The sequence below is a fragment of the Monodon monoceros genome, unplaced genomic scaffold (assembly GCF_005190385.1).
Source record: "Monodon monoceros isolate NGI ecotype Baffin Bay Population unplaced genomic scaffold, NGI_Narwhal_1 Super_Scaffold_7, whole genome shotgun sequence".
Classification (NCBI taxonomy): domain Eukaryota; kingdom Metazoa; phylum Chordata; class Mammalia; order Artiodactyla; family Monodontidae; genus Monodon; species Monodon monoceros.
This window is the reverse complement of record NW_021703784.1, coordinates 87,021,242-87,033,678: the sequence shown is the minus strand read 5'-3', so window position 1 is coordinate 87,033,678 and position 12,437 is coordinate 87,021,242.

Sequence of the window (12,437 nt, the reverse complement as noted above, 5' to 3'; positions counted from 1 at the left end):
TTTTACATATAAGAAAACCAAAGCACAGATGTTTTCAAGTGTCCAAGTTCACACAGGTGATGCGGACAAGATGGAATCTGGGCCACCATTGTGAAGACCACACTCTCCCCTTTGGTCAGACTAGAAACAGTTCTTCTGTTAGGTCGTGACATGCCAAGATCTTTGATTTCATTTTTGTGCTTGGAACATTGTTTTCTTCCTTTAACTTTTATTATCGAAAGAACAGTTAACACTAGATTGATCCTCTTAACAGACTTTTAAGTGTATAATACATTACTGTTGACTATAGGTATCAATACAAAGTTGTAGAGCAGATGTCTAGAGCTTATTCATCTTGCTTAACTGAAGCTGTATGCCCTTTGATTACTCTCCATCCCCCTCTACTGCCAGCCCCTGGCAACTACCATTTACTCTTCCATTCTATGAATTTGATTACTTTAGATACCTCATGTAAGTGGAACCATGCAGCATTTGTCTTCCTATAACTGGATTATTTCGCTAAGCACAATGTCCTCAAGGTTCATCCGTGTTGCATACTGCAGAATTTCCTATTTTAGCTTGAATTATTGATCACAAAGTGGTGTGCCCAGGCTAAATGTACACTGAGACTAGTCACATGGGGTTTGTGAGGCTTCTCTGTAAAATACACATTTACTGAGGAGGAGAATAGGTATTTAGTGCACGATGGTGCTTAGGATAACAAAGAGAATGAAAAGTAATTGAGAACAGGATGGCGAGTATTCTCCTTATTCAGACCAGGGAAAATGTCTAATTTCTATGGAATCAAGATTTCCAAGTCCTGGTGCATGTGAGCTCTGAAAATTCTCATGAGTTAGTCACAGAGTCCTTTAAAAATGCAAGTATTTATTCAACTGACAAATGACAGAGAGAATTGAATAGATTTTCATTTTTGCATATAGCTAAGGATTTATTAGTAATAACCTACTAAGTTATCAAAAACCACTAAAATTTTATATTCCTAAATTACATGTGTATTATTGGAGTTATTGAGGCTCTAATGAAGCAACTTAAAGAGTCAGCACATGTTTACATACAGATGGCCAGAGATGACGTGTTATATAAGAATGATTTGGTGGTATCCTGACTTGGTCTTGATTTCCACTTGCTGACTTGTTACCTCATTAATTATAAATCATTATCTGTTTAATATCTTGCGGATTGTTTGCATAACCCTAGAGCATGTACATATTTGCATATTTGTGGTCTATAACTTTCCAATAGCCAGGCTTTAAAACATTTATATGCTGTAGTTAAAACATGAATCATCTGTACCCCTATTGCTAAAAGAAACATATATTCCTCCAAAAAATTGCTTCTAGAGTATGATACTTCTTTGGTGACCTGCTGTATATGGGTTTGGGCAAAATGCATATGAAAAATTGCAAAATAACCTCAAGGTAAGTGTAATAAAATTACTCCCTAATTTTAATATTGGTGGGGCTAAATAAAAGACATAAGCTCATAGTGTTCTAAAATAAAAGGTATAAGCTCATAGTATAAACCTTATGATATATTTTAAAAAATAAATCCATATACATTTTTTATTATCTTTTATTATATTAAAGATTACCCCCAAATTAGTGGCTTAAAACAAAATAATACTTATTACCACTTGGTGTGGGTGGATCAGTAATTTCGAGAGGATGGCTTGTCTCTGCTCTGTGATGTCTGGGGCTTCAGCTGGAAGACTGGAAGTTTGGGGGGGTGCTGAAATTATCTGAAGGTTTGATAAAGGCTGGAAAATCCATTTCCACATTGACTCACTCACATGACTGGCAAGTTAGGTTTTTTCTACATGAACTTCATACTTGAACCTTTCCACAGGACTCCAAATGTTTCCTCATAGCATATACTGGCTTCTCTTTAGCGAGGGTGATCCTAGAGAAGAAGACAGAAAGGGCATGGAAGCTCCATGCTCTTTCCCCATACTTTGTTCTACCCATCACTTCTATCTGACTTCTCTTGAGTTATATTCTTTTATAAAAAAAAAACTGGTGATCTAGTTAAAATCAGTTTCTCTGAGTTTGGGGAGCCACTCGAGCAAATTAATCAAACCTGAGGACGAGGTCATGGGAACCTCTGATTTATAGCTGTCGGTCAGAAGCACGTGTAACAACCTGGGCTTGTGACTGGTGTCTGAAGTAGGTGCAGGGGCGTCTTGTAGGACTGAGCCCTCAACCTGATGCTCTCTCTGGGTAGCTCTGAATTGGGTTCAATTATCTGACACCTTGCTGGTATCTGAGCATTGCTTGGTGTTATGTGGGAAACCAGCCCCCTCCACATACACAATTGAAATTTGGTCTCAGAACACCTAAGTTCCAGCTTTTGAAATGGAGTATATCAAAGTATTTGTGGATGCATTTTTAAGTTTGCATAAATTATTCAAAGTTTGGACACACTGAATTTTTTTTTTATATAGTTTATTGGAACTGGGATTATATCCTAGGTTAGGAAGGCCCCTTTTATGGATGTTATTGGCATCCATGAGAATGAATCCATCAGACAACTTTTAAACAGAAGTCCTCCTTAAGGAACTGGTAGTGTTAAAACATGAGTAAGCTACCTCCTTGTACAAAGCACCCAGAAGTAAAACATGGAAATAAATGGTGAAAATATGACCTTGTCTGACTTCCTGAAGTTGTTCAAGTTATTGGGATGAGCTAGAGAAATTTACTCATTATTATTATTATCCTTCATGATCACAATTTGAATCATAAGCTGATGAGGCCTACAACAGGTTGGTCAAATTAATCATATTAAGGATACTTTCCAGGAATCAATTGCAAAGAATGAATGGTTTGTAAAATAAAAGCACATCAGTATTGAAATGCACGTGACAACATTTTGAGGAAGAAATTCATGTCTAAAAAATTTGGATAAGGATGAAGCACAGCTCTCTTGTGATCTCAGATGTTGAAATTAAGGCAATAGTCAAGTTTTCAACCAAAATAATAAGTTATTCCAGGTCAAGACGTCACAGGGAATGAGTTGAAAAACATAGACTTGAAATGTAAAAATTTTCTAAGAATATCTAAAAGCCAAATAATTACAAATTGATTAAAAAGTCCTTACCTTTTATATTTTAATTAGTATTTTCTAATCTGCTGTATGTGTCAGTTATGGTGATTTGCTCATTTTATTTACAAAATAAAGTGAAACAATTATATAATCATCGATATAGGCTCAGTAGCTACCAGTCCCACTTCTTTCCCAGGCAGTCATTTCATAACTAACCCATGTGTGATTTATTACTGAATCTCTGTTGATGTTTTAGATTTCATCATCACAAAGAACACTATTTTACAGGATTTTAGAGAAGGTTTATCTCAGTTTAGGGATACTATGAAAGCAGGGATGTTGAGCATCTGTTCATATACCCATTGGCCAATTGTATTTTTGTTTTAGAGAAAAGTCTATTTTTTGTTCATCTTTAAATAATTTTTGTTTTTTAATTTTGTTTTTGCTATTGAGTTATAAGGAATTTCCTACATATGTTGGATATTAATCCCTTATCAGATATATACCCTGCAAATATCTCGCCCATTGCAAATGTTGCATTTTCATTCTTTTGTTTCCTTTGCTGTGTGAGAGCTTTTTAGGTTGATGTAATTCCACTCACCTATTTTTGCTTTTGTTGCTGGCACTTTTAGTGTGACAAAGAAATCTTTGCCTAGACCAATGTCTTGAGGTTTTCCCCCCCTTCTTTTTTTCTAGGAGTTTTATAATCCTTTGTTCATTCTTTGTTACATCTCTATTAAATTAATCAAAGCTGCTGTTCCAAAGCATCTCCTCTCTTTTCTTGTTCCCTGACCTCAGTTGTTCTGAGTTGTACAGAGCTGATTGATAACATCAACACCAGTTGTACAGACAGAGCTGATTGAAGCTTTATAGTGCACTTCTCCATAGGAGGAAAAATGCTCCTTTTTTAAACATTACACCTCCCGTTTCCTTCTCTGCCAAACTATGCCCACACTTATGGAAACATCTAAACTCATGATCCAATACACCATTTAAATCATTTGCTATTATTTATTTTGCTTCTTTAAATCTTTTCTTCATATTATTTATTAGCTTTTATCTCTTTACTCTCAAATCTAATCAGAAAGGAACATTTCTTTTCTCATTTGCCTACTTCAAATACTGCCCTATTTTTCATTCCTTTTACTACTGACATTCTTCAAAGTTTACTTCTATTTTATTTCCCTCTTAGTCTTTATATTGCCTTAATCCTTGCTTCTGACTTCCGCTTTCATTGTTATTGTGAAAAGGCTCTTTCCAAAGTCATCTATGTTCTTATAATTCCTAAATCCAATTACTTGTTTCATTCTTCATGATCTCAGTGCAGACTTTGTCACTATTTTCCCAATTCCTTGATCTATCCCTTTTTCCAAGATTCAGGATACAACTCTCATCTTATTCTTCTCTTATCTGCCTGACTCTCCTTTTCTCTCTAGTGTGCAGACTTATTTCCAGTTAAAAGTCTTGGCATTCTCAAAGAAATCATCCTGGACTTTTCTCCTGGTCTATATTTTTCTTCAGAAATTTCATTTACTCTTCTTAAACAATTATCTTAAGTGGATATCATCTAAATTGTTAAGATGAGCATGAAAATCTTAATTCCATGTTGCCACTTCTACTGGATTGCCTGCATGTTGGTTCACAACTTCAGGAGTTTCCCAGGTGAAATTCAAAACTGGCCCCCATACAGGAAGGGCAAGGAAAGACCACAGAAAGAGGCAGACTACTCCAGAGTAGTAAATGGCACTTTTAATAAGCAAGGGAACTTACACAGGAGGCTTGCCTTTGGTGGCTGAAAGAAAAATAGGTCTCCACACTTGCCCACCAGAATCTTAAGAGTTCATATAGAGACCTTAGAGCAGTTCAGTCCTATATTATATCTAGAGGGCCTCAATAACATTTTATTCTCTCCAGGCTGTGTCCTTGAAATGGCTCCTAGTGCAGGAACGGTGAGTGGAATATACATTCCAAGGACCAGGTTTGGGGTCAGGAGCTTCTGATTGCCCAGGTCTAATTCTTGGATCAACTGGCAGTCACATCTTCTTCATGACCTCCTCCAACACGACTTCCACCTGTCTGGCCATTCTACTGACAGCTTAAATTCAGCATGTCCATTATTGAACTCATCATTTTCCATCATTAACCAGTTCCTCAACTTGACATCATCATATTTGTTTTGGCATCATGAAATTATCCATCACCCAGACTAGAGAAAACCCCATTCTTTTCATCATTATCCATAACCTTTTACATAGGTGTTCTAAGCTTTAAAGACTTGAGATTATGTAAACAAAAAAAGAAAAAAAGGAAAGTACAACATAAGGTAGAATTAATATTGAAATTAAAATCTTGCATCAGCACAAGGCATAAATACAACATTCTAAAGCTTTAATCTTGACATTTAATTACAATTGTTGCCATTGCCTGTGGTAAGAAAATATTTTCCTTTTCTTCTGCAGAATTTTAAATGGGAAAACTTATCTATCAATGTGATATTCTAAAAAATGATATATACCAGATTTGTAAAATTTCCATTCCTAATTAAATAAGGTCTCTCTTACATGTAAAGGGATTTTTGCATTAAATCAGTATATTGACCAAATAATAAAGGAGTATAGTTCTAAAAGCCCATTTCTGTATTTCAGGGAAAATAGAATTTTCCTGCCTTTATATAAAAAAGCAATTATTCAAACTTTTTCATCAGCTAAAGTGGAGTTATTCACCTTGAATAGCCAGCTCATTTTAAATATAATCTATTATTTTAGATCTTGTCACATTATAGTTTTCTAGTCTTCACATTTAAAAGCTAAAAATAGTGAAGGCTGCCCTTTCTCTGTAGTATCATGTTTTAGTTTGTTTTGTTTTTGTTTTTTTTGGTGGAACTGAAGTAGAAGCAAGTTAGTCTCATGACCAATGATGCTCACTAAAAAATAAAGTTATCTGGTTCTGTGCAGACTGACAAAATAAAAATATTTTGAACTGAGTCTAGATATATAAATTTATAACTACCTCTTCTTATACACATTACAGTTTGAGAACATTAGCATTACTCTTTCCTGTGCATCATGGTAGGAGATATTTAACTATTTTGAAAGAAGTCCTAAAGAGGACAGGGGAAGGAATATTATATACAGAGTTAGAAGGTCTGTGTTTCAAATCTGTCTGTACTATTGACGAGATGTATGACTTTATGCAACCTGGTTTTCTCTGATTCCCAGTTTCCTTGACCTTAAATGTGACAATATCAAAAAATGTGTTGTGATGATTAAATTACAAGATTTAGATAAAATGCCTGGAAGAGTATAGGTATTAAACAAATGTTACATGAATTGGAATAACCAAACTGCTTCATTCAATATGACAGTAACTCCTGATAGAAAAATCTGTTCCATTAATTAACTAATTGCTTGAGTTATAAGTTTTCCAAAATATTATTGCTATTAATTTTCTTCTAGTCATAGAATATGGGAACTTGCTTCTTTTTCTTTTAACTCACTGACTTAAAAGTATTCATTCTTATCTATTTGACAACACACTAATTCCCATTAGGGAAATATGCTTAGAGGTCCTCTTTCTATATATTATTATATAACATGATATGTTTGATATCTAGTTTTCCTGTTTCACTTTTTCCAGCTTATTTTTACTGAAAAATATTCTCTATATTTTTATGTCCCTGCTGTGTCCTGAATCTAAGGGGAAAGCTTACATGGGGAAATGAAAGTGAAGGAGAAACTCTTTATTCATTTGTTTTCAGCTTTTGCATACTTTATTACTGGGCCTTCCCTGATGTCAAAAGTAAAAGATCTAAAATATAAAAGTGTTTTAATGTCTCAGTTACTTTTCAATAGCTCATGCCAATAATTATTTTATAGAAATTTGGATAAATATTAATCCCGAATTATTTAATTCCTATGAAGGATTTGTGTTGTTAGCTTCCATTGTGCTGCATCTCATTACTATTAATCAAGAGGCCTTTTGCTAACAACTACAGGCTGGAGAATTCCCCACTAAGCGTTGTTTTGAATGTAGCTTTTAAAGATGTTATTTCTTACCCCATACCATCGAGCTGCCAGAAAAGTACCATATATACCAAGTAACAGAGAAGTATATGCAACATAAGAAGATTGATTATTTGTTTGATATGGATTTAAGAAGCTAAAGAAGTTATATTAAGTGTTAAAGCTGAGGACATAAAGTAGGGATGCAAATGGAATCTCTGGTTGCTCAAAATAATGTAATATTCATTGAGCAGAGACTGTATGCCAGGCAGTTTTATCTCGTCCTTTAACAGTAATTTACTAGAGGATTAAAAAAGGATATATTGGTGTGACTACAGTTTACTCTCTTTAACCACGGCTTTCCAGATCCCTTAAATATTGAAATAATCATTGTTCTGGGACTTGAAAATAATTTGTTGTGTGTGTGATTTGCCTATAGAGCCATGTATTTTGTAATCAAGAGCGTTCTCCCTGGAGATAGAGGAATGAGCCTGATTGGTTAGGTTAAAGCTTATTCAGTGACAAATTCAAACTTGAGGAGTATCAAGCAATATATGGAATAGACCAGGGGCCAGAAAACTTTTTTGGTGAAGGGTCAGATAGAATATATTTTAGGTCTGCACCCATGTAGTCTTCTTCACAATTACTCATCTTTACCATTGTAGCATAAAAGTGGTTGTAGACAACACATAAATGAATGAGCCTGGCTGTGTTCCACTAACACTTTTTTTTTTTACATAATCAGGCAGTGGGCAAGCTTTGGTCTGTGAGCCAATGTTTACTGATCCCTGGCATAGACATATAATATGCCAATAAGCTTTATGTATATGAAGAATTATTGTGCTATTCCAAATCTTAATTATTTTTGCTGTGTACCATGTATCTTAAAAGAAAGAAAATGCCCATAACATCTGTATATCTATTGTGCGACAAGCATTGTGTTAGAGTCCTTATCACTATAACATCCCTTTACAATAGATTGTGCTCTCACATGTTCTAGCCGGCATCCAAGATTGCTCCCAATAGTTCATGCTTCCTTATGTACTCCCTTCCTATATTCAGTTAAGACTAATTGGCAGCCAATAGGATATCACAGAAATGATGTTGGATAATTTCTGTGGGTATGTCATTTTTAAAATGCTGGTTTCCACCTTGCCTTCTCTTGGATCATTTGCTCTGAGGGAAGCCAGCTTCCATGTCATGAACCCTATGGAGAAACTGAGGTCTCTTGTCAACCACAGACATTAATTTGCCAGCCATGCAAGTGAGCTGACTTGGAAGCAGATCCTTAAGCCACAGTCAGGCCTTTAAATGCCTAGACCCCTGACCAACATCTTGACTGCAGCCTCATGAGAGATGCTGAGCCAGAACCACTCAGCTGAGCCATCTTCTGATTCCTGATACAAAGAAACTAGGTAAGATATTGCTTTATCTTTTTTCCCTTAGAATTATTTTTATTAAATCGTAAAAGTACAACTGCTTCTTAACTCTACACACACAGTTAACATATTTAAAGGAATAATGTTATGTGTCATTACACCAAATTCCTGGCTAACAGCTTTTCAAAAATTTGAGAAAAATAAGATATTGCTTTAAATTACTACGTCTTAGAGGGCTCCCCCCCAACAATGCTAACTAAAATGCCATGTTATAGATAAAGAGATAGAAAATTTTTTCTGTAAAAGGCCAGATATTAAATATTTTATGCTTCCTGGGCTCTGTGGTCTCTGATGGAACTACTCTGCCATTGTAGTGTACAAGCACCCATAGGCAATATTTAAGGGATTAGGTGTGGATGTTTTAATAAAACTTTATTTAGAAAAACAGATGGTGGGTCAGATTTGATGTGTGTGCCACAGTTTTCTGATCCCTGTCAGAGTTGGGAAAAAAGATCAGAGAGTTTGAGTAATATCTTCACAAAACTAATAATCAGTTTACATATTTAATGGGATCATCAAAGTAGGAATCTTAACGATAGATGGCTTTCTTAAAATTTTTTTCAGATAGTACAGTTTAACTAAGATATTTTTTTCTTCTATAGCTGTACAGCATTTAAGTGTAGAGTGTAGAAGAATTTTAGAGCCTAAAATATCCCACTTAAAGTGAAGAGTCTATGACTCTTCCCATTACATTCTTTGCAGCTATTCCAGGATTATCTTTTTAAAGTTCCTAACCTTCATCAGATGGAAAAACTTGAAGATACAACAGAAAAATTAACAACAGAAGGTTTAATGGGCCTATTTTTTCTGCTAATAAGAGGAAGACAGTATCATACTCATCTTGGCTCTTAAATTACAGGAGAGACTCCTCATAAACACCCCAAACTTGTTATTTCTGACATAAAGAGACTGGTTTTAAAATGTGCAAAATTCTCCATTCTCATTAGTAAAATGTCTACTGGCAATGTCTGTTTAATAACCATAACAGTAATTTTACAGGCAAAAATCTAATAGATTTGTAAAAAGATCTTAACACTAAATTAATTCTACATGCGTTTTGTAGATTTTTAAATGAAAATTTTTATTAATGGGAATAGCCAAGTACTTCAAACAAAGGATTAAGTTTTTTAAAATTCAGATCATGAAATGGGCAGAAGACCTACACAGACATTTCTCCAAAGAAGATATACAGATTGCCAACAAACACATGAAAGGATGCTCAACATCACTAATCATTAGAGAAATGCAAATCAAAACTACAATAAGGTATCACCTTACACTGGTCAGAATGGCCATCATAAAATATCTACAAACAATAAATGCTGGACAGGGTATGGAGAAAATGGAACTCTCTTACACTGTTGGTGGGAATGTAAATTGATACAGTGACTATGGAGAACAGTATAGAGGTTCCTTGAAAAACTAAAAATAGAACTACCATATGACCCAGCAATCCCACTACTGGGCATATACCCTGAGAAAGCCATAATTCAAAAAGAGTCATGTACCACAATGGTCATTGCAGCTCTATTTACAATAGCCAGGACATGGAAGCAGCCTAAGTGTCCATCAACAGATGAATAGACAAAGATGTGGCACATATATACAATGGAATATTACTCAGCCATGAAAAGAAATGAAACTGAGTTATTTGTAGTGAGGTGGATGCACCTAGAGACTGTCATACAGAATGAAGTAAGTCAGAAAGAGAAAAACAAATACCATATGCTAACACATATATATGGAATCTAAAAAAAATAATGGTTCTGATGAATCTAGGGGAAGGACAGGAATAAAGACACAGACCTAGAGAATGGACTTGAGGACAAGGGGAGGGGGAAGTAAAGCTGGGACGAAGTGAGAGAGTGGCATGGACATATATACACTACCAAATGTAAAACAGTGGGAAGCAGCCGCATAGCACAGGGAGATCAGCTCGGTGCTTTGTGACCACCTAGAAGGGTGGGATAGGGAGGATGGGAGGGAGGAGATACGGGGATATATGTATATGTATAGTTGATTCACTTTGTTATAAAGCAGAAAGTAACACACTATTGTAAAGCAATTATACTCCAATAAAGATGTTTAAAAAAAATTCAGATTATGACAGAACGAAAACTTTGAAAATTGCTTTGCATTTGAACCTGAGAGACTGAAGTTGTAAACTTTACTGAAAAACTCCACTTTCGAGATGCTAATGGGTGGCCCATGCATGCAGATGACCATTTAGTTTTTGTGCCTGCCTTCTTTCACCTCAAATTTATACGATTTTATGGGTTTTTTTTAAACAGAGAGGCCTCTCCTCGGTTTTCTTCTATATATTTCCAAAAATGAAATATAATAAAGTAGGATCATGGCTCATGTGAAACAAAGGGTTTCAATCAACCTGTCCAAATCAATGAACAGTACTTCTTTGCTTGAAGTACTGCCAGGACTAGATCAAATCTCAATTTTAGTATATTCCAAAAAATAGTCAAGGGGTATTCTAGAATTTTGTGGTGACAAACGGTGGTAGAATTGTTAACAAATCACTAGGACATTATGTCATTTTAGTGATTAGTGATTATTATTGCAAATATGTTTTCACTGAATGATTTAGTTTGTCATTCAAATGCTTTGACTACTGTGAATCAAATACGCTCTGTTAGTGGTTTTACCCATGGAGCTTTGAGGTGAGTTCCTTATTTAGTAAAAGATTTATTGTCTTAAAATGGAGACAGGTGAATTATACAAGTTTGGCAAAATGGAAGCAGCTTAGGCTTTTGATCACCTTTGTACAATAATTTCCTGGAGGTAGGACAGTAGACAAAAATCTTAGTTGAATTTTCCTAATTTATACCTAGGAGAATTAGACTTAGAATATTTAAGTGACTTAGTAAGTTTAAAAAAGAATATGTGTCAAAAATGAGGACTAAATTCTGAGATTCCCAATTATCTTCTACTTTCCTTATGTAATACAGCTTTAAATACAGAATTAGACCAAAATAATGAGGCATCTCATGCTGCAGTGAGCTCTGCCACTTGCCTTATCAATTTCCAAATTTGTACAAAAATGATCTTGACCATCATGAATTAGCTTGAAAATGTAAACTGGGCATCACAGCTAATTAACTGCACATGCTATGAAATGTCTTTCATATATATATTGGATGTTCATGATAATTAAAGTTCGTTCATCCATAATCCAGAAACAGTTGGATCTGAATAGTATCAGTTACACCAATTTTTTGCTGTGTGACTCTGGTCAAACTGTCTCTAAATATCAATATCAGAGTTTATATGAGGATCAAGTTAAGTACTATATTCACACCTAATAGTAGAGTAATCATTCTTAGAAAGCCATTATCACCACGGAGTCAATGATGTATGGAGATATTTAAACATTTTAAAGATACCTCTCACAGTCAAGGGAGCATTTTACTAGTCCTTTGAATATTGTCCAACTTCTGTATGGTAAAGCATGACCTAATACACTACATTGAAGCTCATTTCATTTCCCTATAACATTTATTAGAAGTTTAACCTCTTTTCCATCAGAACATATGCTTCTTGAGGAATCATGTCTAATTTCTTTCCTACCACATTACCCTTACTTAGTACACTAATGGAGACATAAAGGCCCTTAATAAACTTATTTTGATGACTAGAAGAGCTTACTGAAAGGACCAGTCCCACCTGAGTGTCACCCACAAAATAGTCATAACCCCAACTCTATCTACCTATCTACCTATCATCTATCTATCCATCCACCTAACTATGCACATAATGCTAGCTTCCCTATGCATGTTAACTCTATTGAAAAATCCTAGAGGAAGGGAAAGTAGGAGTGTGGGCTGTCTAAAAAGAGGAGTGAGCGTATACAGATGTTATTGCTGTGGTTGCAACTCTTACAAAGGGCTTTGGAACATAGTTTCCATTGAAGTATATGGTTGATTTTCAGAGAGTTTATATAATTATT